Genomic DNA, 9,437 nt, shown 5'->3' on the forward strand with positions numbered 1-9,437 from the left:
TACGTAAGCATGGACAAGTCATATTATATAATACAGATCATTCAAATATTCGATATTAGATCTTACAAAGGGGGCAGGGGTGTTAAATATTGCTAAGCCTTACAATTGGGGGGAGGGGCTACAAGTTGCTTACGTGAATATTACATGAACCTCTAGGCGTTTTTCAACTTTAGTCGAGAGTCTTTTAGTTCATTTTCTAACCTTTCTGCACTCAACCTTATACAAGATCCTCTTAGAAGTATTGTGAGATAGTGACGTGAAATATTTTACGAATCCCCTTGTAGGCACTAAATTTTCTTAAAAAAATAATACGTGGAGCAAAAACCATTCGCTAAACTTTTGTTTAGCCCCAATTTTTTTTTTAGGATTAAGACTTAAACTGTTTTATCAAAATCAGCCAGGAAATGACGAAATGAAAGGAGTATCTAATAGGCTGAAAAAAAAATCGATTCCAATGTGAAAATCTGATAGCCTGTTTGGGATGATCTTCTCCAAGAGTGTATCTAGCAGAAATATAGGCCTGTACGATACTGGATCCCCCGGTGGTTTTCATGGTTTTGGTAGTAACACTAGCTTCTGTATCTTCCACTTGTCAGGGAATCGACCCTCGTCCAGGCATTTTTGCAGCATCATCCTGAACATGTTTGGGGACGCCTGGATCGCCACTTTCAACGCCACGTTGGGGATTCTATCTGGACCGGGAACTTTCTTCACCCTCAATCTTTTCGCCACTGCTACGAGTTCCAGGTTTTTAACTTTAACGTTATCGGTCGTTGGGTTGTGCTTCGGGAAAAGTCCTTCCTCGATGACTTTCAGCTTCTCTGGGTACGTTTCAGCGTGTATCGTTGGACCTCCGATCTTCGCCATCACGACACGGTATGCGTCGCCCCATTGGCCATCCGTCGCATTGGTGTATGAACAGAGCTCTTTAAAACAGTTTGACTTGCTCTGCTTAATCTTTCGTTTAAGTTCGGCTGGCAGCTTGGAACACTCGTTCTTCTCTATCTGCTTCTGTTCTTGCTATCTGAACACGACTTCTGGCTCTGAGACAACTAGTGCGGAGGGTGCCTCGTTCCACCAGTAAGCTGGACGCCGTCTGTTATTTGGCTCCAGATTCTTGGCATGGTCGTGTCACATGCTCTCGCTAACGTTTCTGTAAGCTCGTCCGCGTGCATATCCTTTCAGACTCTGTCCCTTACAGAGGGGGAAATGTCTCGGACCATCATAAGAACCTTTCCCGGACCCAAAAACCGCTGCATTTGAAGCTTCCCATCGTATGATCGTTTCCATCCTCTTTTTTTTGCAGAGCATGCCGAGCCTCTTGCAATGTGACTCTTCTCTCGGCATTTCCTGCACAGATCAGATCTGCCAGGTCATTGCAGTTCCTCACCTGGTGACCACACTTACCACCCAACCTTGACCTTTACCGTCTCCAATAGCTTATTCGCTGCAACTGTCGAAAGCCATATCAACACCGTTTGCATGCCCCCATACGCCTTCCTCATCCTGATTGACATCGGGATATCTTCCAGATCACAGTACATCTTCCACGCACTTCTAAGCTCGTCTTCTGTAGTGATCTCGTCCAGATCCCTGTACTCGACTACTGTCTCCTGGGATAGAGTTCATACGCTCGCTCCTTCGCCTTCCTTTTAATGAGCTCAAAGAGAATCTCGCCTTTCTGGGTGCGCTACGTTCTCTTATAGTTCCGTCAACTCCGGATCCACTCGAGCCTTCCGGGGAAATGCTGCGTACGTCGTTTTGTCTTTTGCTTCGACGATCAGAGCATCGTCCATACTTCGCTCCCAAAGAGGCCTGGGCCTTCTTCTGTTCTTCTTCACTTCTTTTTCCTACCGTTTTTTTCCACTTCTCCACATTCTGTTGGGTCCCCCCTCCGGGCCGCTATCTCCACTCGTTGTATATAGTCGCCTATCGTGATCCCATGGTTATCTATGCAAGCATGGGAGCCATGCTAGGGTTAACACAGCCCTCCATGAGGGCCATGTTCAGATCCAGATCAGCCTGTTGGTCCCAAGCAAATCGATTAACGTATTCCATTCTAGTCGAAATTCTAGTACTACACTATGTTTGTTTTGATTCGCTATGAAAGTTTGACAGATAAAATGAGCGGATCGTGGATTTTCCCGAGGATTTTCCTATGTTTCGAGGGGTGCATCGATTAGGTTAGGACCGAAGCGAGTACCAGAGCTGAACCAAAAAGTTGAGCACGTTTCTTCGGGACCTTCTAGTCTTAGAGTTACCTCTAAGCTATTAGCTCACTCATCATTTCAAGAAGCTGTCACCCTTTTTTATTCAGAGAGCATAATATCACGACTGTCAGCCTTGTAGCGTGGTATCCAATCGATTGTGCCGTGTCGTGTTTATTATTCCATGCCGTGTCCAGTACGCCGTAATTAGGATCTTACTGGCGTCAATCCCAATGAGCCGGCTGATACTCCTGCGGGTTGATAAAGCATTTCCTCTATCGCCGCGCTATGGTTACCACGCCAGTGTTCGCGTCGCACCCCCTCACTTTGCTTTTGTCGGAAGGACAACATTTCCCAGGCTATACCACGGTGAGGAGGAGACGTGAGGTACGAACTTGTGAGGACCAGAGCTAGGTAAAACGCTCTTCCCATGTTGTCAACTCACCATTTGTAGCCCTGTGTGCGGGGGGAGGGGGAGTGTTTACCACAAAATGGACGATGGTCCCATGGAACGTATTTTTGGAATCGAGTCAACGAGTTCAGAAGATATGGCCGAAAAATGGATCTCGAGACTAAACATGTGTAACCAGTGGTGTGTCTGTCTGTCTAATATTGTTGAGATTGTCTCGAATTTAGTATTTCGATTTTAAATGTTATGAATACCAGGAAAGGATTCAAATATTAGTGCCAACACCGCCCACCACCCACTGGACAGCACGCAACCACTCCACGAAGTTCCGCTACTCACAGCCAGATGCCGCTGGGAGGCCATCGGGAGGTGGTGTAAAGGGGGCCATGATGGGGCGAAATTGAGCTGAAGGAAAATGGATCAACGATCGAGAGCGCAAGGAAATCAGCCGCCATTGTTGCTAGTCAATTGCCCGGTAAAAGTCAAAAGTTGTAGTCGAAAACCAAACCCAAAAAGAATGTGATATACACATCACAGACAAACAGGCGTAACTCTTTGAAAAACTTGTTCTTGAAAACATAGTATCTCAAAACATATAACCTCAGTAACGACATCTCTCTGGCTTCTCGCGGAAAACAAGCTTGCTCGCTAACTCGTAAACAATATTGCATAAAAGTTCTATAGAATATATAGAAACGTCAAAGTGATCCGATGCCAGCGCTGAGGCGAGTAGTTCGCGGAACTAATAATATTCAAATCAACCGTTAAATGCATGAACGAAGATACACAATGAAGGGTTACGTCTGTTTGTCTGTGTACATATATTCATAGTGAAACATCGTTCTTCGAAAAGGGAAATAAAGTTATTAGTCTGCACGACTCTTGAGGCGTGAAACTCGATCAGTAGTGGAGGAGGAGCCAACCTACTAAAATATCCAGGCCCCGTAGTTTACCGTTAACATTTATCTACGGCGCGGTCAGACACCGTAGTGTTCGTTGTGTTCGACCTACTGCGGTCAAACTTCAAAGTTACCGTGCAAATACAACCGTATTCCGATCCATCCTAGCACCAGCCGCGTTCACTAGTCCGTGTTCATCCCCATTTTGGATCTGCCTTGAGCGTCGTGGACTCGATATACCGCTCGCGAACGGCTCGGCAAACGGTACTGTGGGAGCACCCATAGGAGGAGAGGAGAGTGAAGTGTTAAGAGGTGAATCACCTAAGAATTGAAAAGCAAATATAATATCAAGTGCCCAGGCCAGACCAATACAGAACAGACATGTTTCGAGTACTCCCAGGGAAGCGACCCATCATGTGTCGTCAGATTACATGAGAATTCAAAAAGATGTTTAATGGTAGAGCCAACTTTCCACTTCTCGATTGAAGGGACCAACGAGGTAGAGAGAGATCGACATTCAGAACAGTATGTATTAGCCTACTAGTATACGATTCTAGAAGTGTAGAGTGTAGGGGAAGTGTACCAGTTATGGATATACTGCTCCCCTAATTGGCTATGCGGCCTAAATCATGTTCTATTTAAGTTTTCTTTTTTCTTCAATTCTGTCAATGTAGGCATGCAGAATAGCATTGAGACTTTATTTTTGATTTTAATTGTAATTTCGAGGTCATGTTCTATTTAAAACAAAAAAAGGCCGTATGGTCAGACCACTAGTTTCATAACTTCCCCTATTTGTTTATCCCGAATCCGAAGCAAAACTCGTTCCGTTACTTCAAACGTAGAAAAAACTAGTGAACTAGATTTTTCCATCGACATATGGAGAGTGATTTGTTTCCGATAAGTTTCTGGAGACCATCAACATAGAGAACAATCGAGATAAATAGAGAGAGTATCGAGATCTAAAGAACTGGATGTAAGGGAATCTGGAGGGTCTACTCAAATCATCGAGATAGGGAGGAATATCGAGATATACAACATCGGGAAATGGAGAGTATTCTGACTCCATCCGGACATGATCTGGGTGTACTCTGGAAAGTTTTCAGTTTCTGTCATGCATCAATTCATATTAAATCACATGAGAACTAAATATCAGTGGTGGTCATACTGAGTTTTCAGGCCCACATTGGTCCTACCCGGATATGTTCCGGATATATTCGGGGAAATCAAAAGCTGACATGACCAAAACGCTTCATACGACACATCAAATCATATGTGATTTTAAAATTTACATTTTTGGCGAATTTGTTTATTACCAGCGATAATATTGGTCATACCCGACCATGTTTCGGGTGCCATATCAAAATTTAAGAATATTTAATCATTTTCGATCATTGTGAGCGCCAAAAGTCGCATTGGCCACACCTGGACATGTTATGAGTGCTCCCTGGCCAATATCTGCAGTGAGCCAAAACGTATCGCATGAAAATTCAGACACATACCCACATATCATTCAGAAATTGTCTTATATACTTCTCTACCCTGGATGCGGAAAAACGCAGCAGTTTTGTCGGAATTTAAATAAGTTAGATCTTACCATAGCAACCAGTTTGAAGAAAATGATTAAAAATATGAAAAAGAATGCAATCTACATAATTAAACAACAACAGAAAAAACCAGTTCAAATGAATACCACTGTAAACATTTTGGAAAAAGAAATTGCTTTTGACTTGAATCATTTTATTTTTCGAAAACTTACGCTTTCGAAAGATTTAAAAGTATGACAATCCTCAACGTTAGAAATACGATGATTAAAATATGGACAACGTTCTACAAAGTGTTGAGATAGAATATAATGTAATTGAAAAAAATATTAAAAAGATATGTTGTAGACAAAAAATGACTTAAACTAGATGTTATGCTGTAATTTACAAAATCCATAAAAATAGCAATATTTAACAGAGTAAAAGCTCAAGGCCATCCTCATATTTAAGCAGTTTTTCCTGGAAAAGCGAGGAAAATTTTATTCATTCACTAGTAACCCCACTTATTACAAATGACGAATTCGACTCAGTTACTGAGATACTCTCATTGGCCGTGTGTTACAGTGAACTTTTTGAAAGTCGTCCTAAACTTCTTGAGTCGGCCTGATGATTGCACGAAATCTACATGTAACGTTTTCACGTTCGAAATGTAACGGTATGAACGTGACAATTTCAAATGTTTCTTACACTGCAAATATCCGCCTCGATAGCGCAGTCGGTAGCGCGTAAGTCTCATAATCTTAAGGTCGTGAGTTCGATCCTCACTCGGGGCAGTAACTTTTTAGTAGATTAGATAACTTTAGTCTACCTCATTAATAGGGAATAATATAGGGATGCTCAAATCGAGATGAACATGTGTAAATGGACCTCATGCTCCATTAAGTGGGGTCTTACATAGATTTTTTTTTTTCAACGGCGCCGGTGGTGTAGTGGTAAGCGTGATTACCTCTCACCCCAGCAGGCTTGGGTTCAATCCCAGTCGGCGCCGACGGGATGTTCTGAGTCTGTCTGTCTGTCTGTCTGTCTGTCTGTCTGTCTGTCTGTCTGTCTGTCTGTCTGTCTGTCTGTCTGTCTGTCTGTCTGTCTGTCTGTCTGTCTGTCTGTCTGTCTGTCTGTCTGTCTGTCTGTCTGTCTGTCTGTCTGTCTGTCTGTCTGTCTGTCTGTCTGTCTGTCTGTCTGTCTGTCTGTCTGTCTGTCTGTCTGTCTGTCTGTCTGTCTGTCTGTCTGTCTGTCTGTCTGTCTGTCTGTCTGTCTGTCTGTCTGTCTGTCTGTCTGTCTGTCTGTCTGTCTGTCTGTCTGTCTGTCTGTCTGTCTGTCTGTCTGTCTGTCTGTCTGTCTGTCTGTCTGTCTGTCTGTCTGTCTGTCTGTCTGTCTGTCTGTCTGTCTGTCTGTCTGTCTGTCTGTCTGTCTGTCTGTCTGTCTGTCTGTCTGTCTGTCTGTCTGTCTGTCTGTCTGTCTGTCTGTCTGTCTGTCTGTCTGTCTGTCTGTCTGTCTGTCTGTCTGTCTGTCTGTCTGTCTGTCTGTCTGTCTGTCTGTCTGTCTGTCTGTCTGTCTGTCTGTCTGTCTGTCTGTCTGTCTGTCTGTCTGTCTGTCTGTCTGTCTGTCTGTCTGTCTGTCTGTCTGTCTGTCTGTCTGTCTGTCTGTCTGTCTGTCTGTCTGTCTGTCTGTCTGTCTGTCTGTCTGTCTGTCTGTCTGTCTGTCTGTCTGTCTGTCTGTCTGTCTGTCTGTCTGTCTGTCTGTCTGTCTGTCTGTCTGTCTGTCTGTCTGTCTGTCTGTCTGTCTGTCTGTCTGTCTGTCTGTCTGTCTGTCTGTCTGTCTGTCTGTCTGTCTGTCTGTCTGTCTGTCTGTCTGTCTGTCTGTCTGTCTGTCTGTCTGTCTGTCTGTCTGTCTGTCTGTCTGTCTGTCTGTCTGTCTGTCTGTCTGTCTGTCTGTCTGTCTGTCTGTCTGTCTGTCTGTCTGTCTGTCTGTCTGTCTGTCTGTCTGTCTGTCTGTCTGTCTGTCTGTCTGTCTGTCTGTCTGTCTGTCTGTCTGTCTGTCTGTCTGTCTGTCTGTCTGTCTGTCTGTCTGTCTGTCTGTCTGTCTGTCTGTCTGTCTGTCTGTCTGTCTGTCTGTCTGTCTGTCTGTCTGTCTGTCTGTCTGTCTGTCTGTCTGTCTGTCTGTCTGTCTGTCTGTCTGTCTGTCTGTCTGTCTGTCTGTCTGTCTGTCTGTCTGTCTGTCTGTCTGTCTGTCTGTCTGTCTGTCTGTCTGTCTGTCTGTCCACTTTTTGATACACTGAATCGTTCACTCTTCCTCTCCTGTCTGTGCAGATAGGCTAATCAATTAAAATAATAAACCAATGTAAAATCATAATCAACAGAAATAAATGTATTTACCGTTACTATGATGCACATAAATTGAGCAACATTTCTTGCAAGCTGCTAGTTTACGTGAAAAGGAAGTTTACATGCACCAGTAAAATTCAGATTTTTTTAGTGTGTAATAATATGAAAAGAATTGTGTTGTGCATAACAGTGACCCACAGTGAGTTGAAAAAAAACAACTCATTTCAAATGGCCAAAGTTACATACATTGTTGGACCCCAAGATGGGACAGTAGGCCGGTATTGAATCTAAGTTTGTGAAAATGGTAAATTTAGTTACTGTTTATCGTGTTCAATTTTAACGGAAATGATGAGCATAAATCAATACACAATGTACGCACGGTGACTGTGGGATTCGTCTGCAGATCAATTGTGATATGATTGAAATCAATTGGTGGCTGCTTATTAGACCCAGTTTAGGGACATGTAACCTACTTGTGCTCATAACATTTCGTGGTGACCTTGCAAGAAATAACCACAGCGATTCACCTTAAAGTCAACATTTAGCAAAACCAAGATTATCGCTAAACTTAAAAAAAAAACAAAGGTAAGCGTGCTAAACCACTAAGGAAACATGCATAAATGAGGGGAGGTAGGTGCATGGTTTTCAGAAGTAGTGACTGACCATAGCATTTTACGCTACGAAAGGGAGTGAAGGAGGGGTTGATCCTAAAATTGGTCAAAAGTATGCTACGTCATTTATGGATGATCCTAACAATAATGATTGGCCAAAACTTGTGACAAAAAGTATCACAGATGACCCCGACGTGATTTGAACACGCAACCTTCTGATCTGGAGTCAGACGCGCTACCGTTGCGCCACGGAGTCATGTGAAAATTCTCTTTCCAAATAATTTTATCAATAGTGCAGCATAGACTTTTAACTTTTGACTTTAGTTTACAGAAAGCGAATGTGTTTCTTTGGATACAGTATATTTATTTCAATAGTACTACCACGTCGGATCACAGTAAAAATATACGATAAAAAACATTTAAATTAACATTGTAAAAATAGGGTAAAAATACAACTAAATTATGTTGTTTTCCTTTTGATATTTGTATAAAACACCTATGTACTATGTACTTTGTAGCCTATACGATTATGTCAAGATACTATTAAATGGATTATATTGCCATTCCAGAGATTTATTTCCGTTTTACGAATTAATTACAAAAAGAAGAAGTTACACCGCAGCTGTCCAATCAACAATACTTTAAAGAATTGCCTGCAAAAATACTTCAAGTTTGTCATGTTTTTTTTTTAATATTTAGCTCATTTTTATACTGGCGGTAGAACTTTGACAGCTGCATTAGAATTCTACGGTAGCCGCCCGACGGATTTTTTCATAAGATTCGCAATACTATACCCGCATTGATTGGTAGGAATAAGTTCAGCACACTTCATGGGATGAACGGCTATAATGGTGGGCAGATGAACTCAGTCAAACGCACACAATGCGGATCGAAGCAAACATTACGTATACTCTGCTTTATCGGTAATGTAATGTTTCGCGCCTATAGGTGACATTAAATTTTCGTTTTGAGTACATTCGTAACATTCTCCTACATTTCTGAAGACTAATTTCCCTAATATATTATGCAGTCAAAACAAATGGCATGTATTGTGGATGTACGTTTAAGTTTTTTACTTCTTGTGTATATATTTGTAATGGTAGTACTTACAATAGATTGTTCCGAAGAACCAACTTCTTTCTGAATGAATATTTTCATAGAAAACCTTCACAATTTGTTTTATAGTCTCAAGCAATTCTAGAATATCAATATGATTTATAAAATTAGCAGAAATTATTTTTATATGATTAATAGAAAAGTCTTATTCAAAACAATATGATTTACCCTCTGGTTGGAAAATGTGTGTACCCATTCAGAGGATGAAAGATTTTTATATATAAGATAAACAGAATCATACAGCTGTGGAAATAACTTAATGACTTTTAGCATTTTAATACAGTGCTAATACATATAATTTATTCATATTAATATTGCAACAACAGCTTTCGT

General features: G+C 41.8%; 2 non-coding genes across 2 annotated transcripts; one reads left to right on the top strand and one right to left on the bottom strand.

Moving 5' to 3' along the window:
- The first annotated feature begins 5,756 nt into the window (after window positions 1-5,756).
- Window positions 5,757-5,829, top strand: TRNAM-CAU (transfer RNA methionine (anticodon CAU)). The gene has a single exon. It is a non-coding gene; the product is annotated as a tRNA-Met (tRNA).
- A 2,343-nt stretch (window positions 5,830-8,172) lies between these two features.
- TRNAW-CCA (transfer RNA tryptophan (anticodon CCA)) lies at window positions 8,173-8,244 on the bottom strand. The gene has a single exon. It is a non-coding gene; the product is annotated as a tRNA-Trp (tRNA).
- Between the last annotated feature and the right edge of the window lie 1,193 nt (window positions 8,245-9,437).

This window comes from Ochlerotatus camptorhynchus, unplaced genomic scaffold (genome assembly GCF_037179485.1).
Source record: "Ochlerotatus camptorhynchus isolate MF236.1 unplaced genomic scaffold, CSIRO-AGI_Acam_v1.1 ptg000136l, whole genome shotgun sequence".
NCBI lineage: Eukaryota > Metazoa > Arthropoda > Insecta > Diptera > Culicidae > Ochlerotatus > Ochlerotatus camptorhynchus.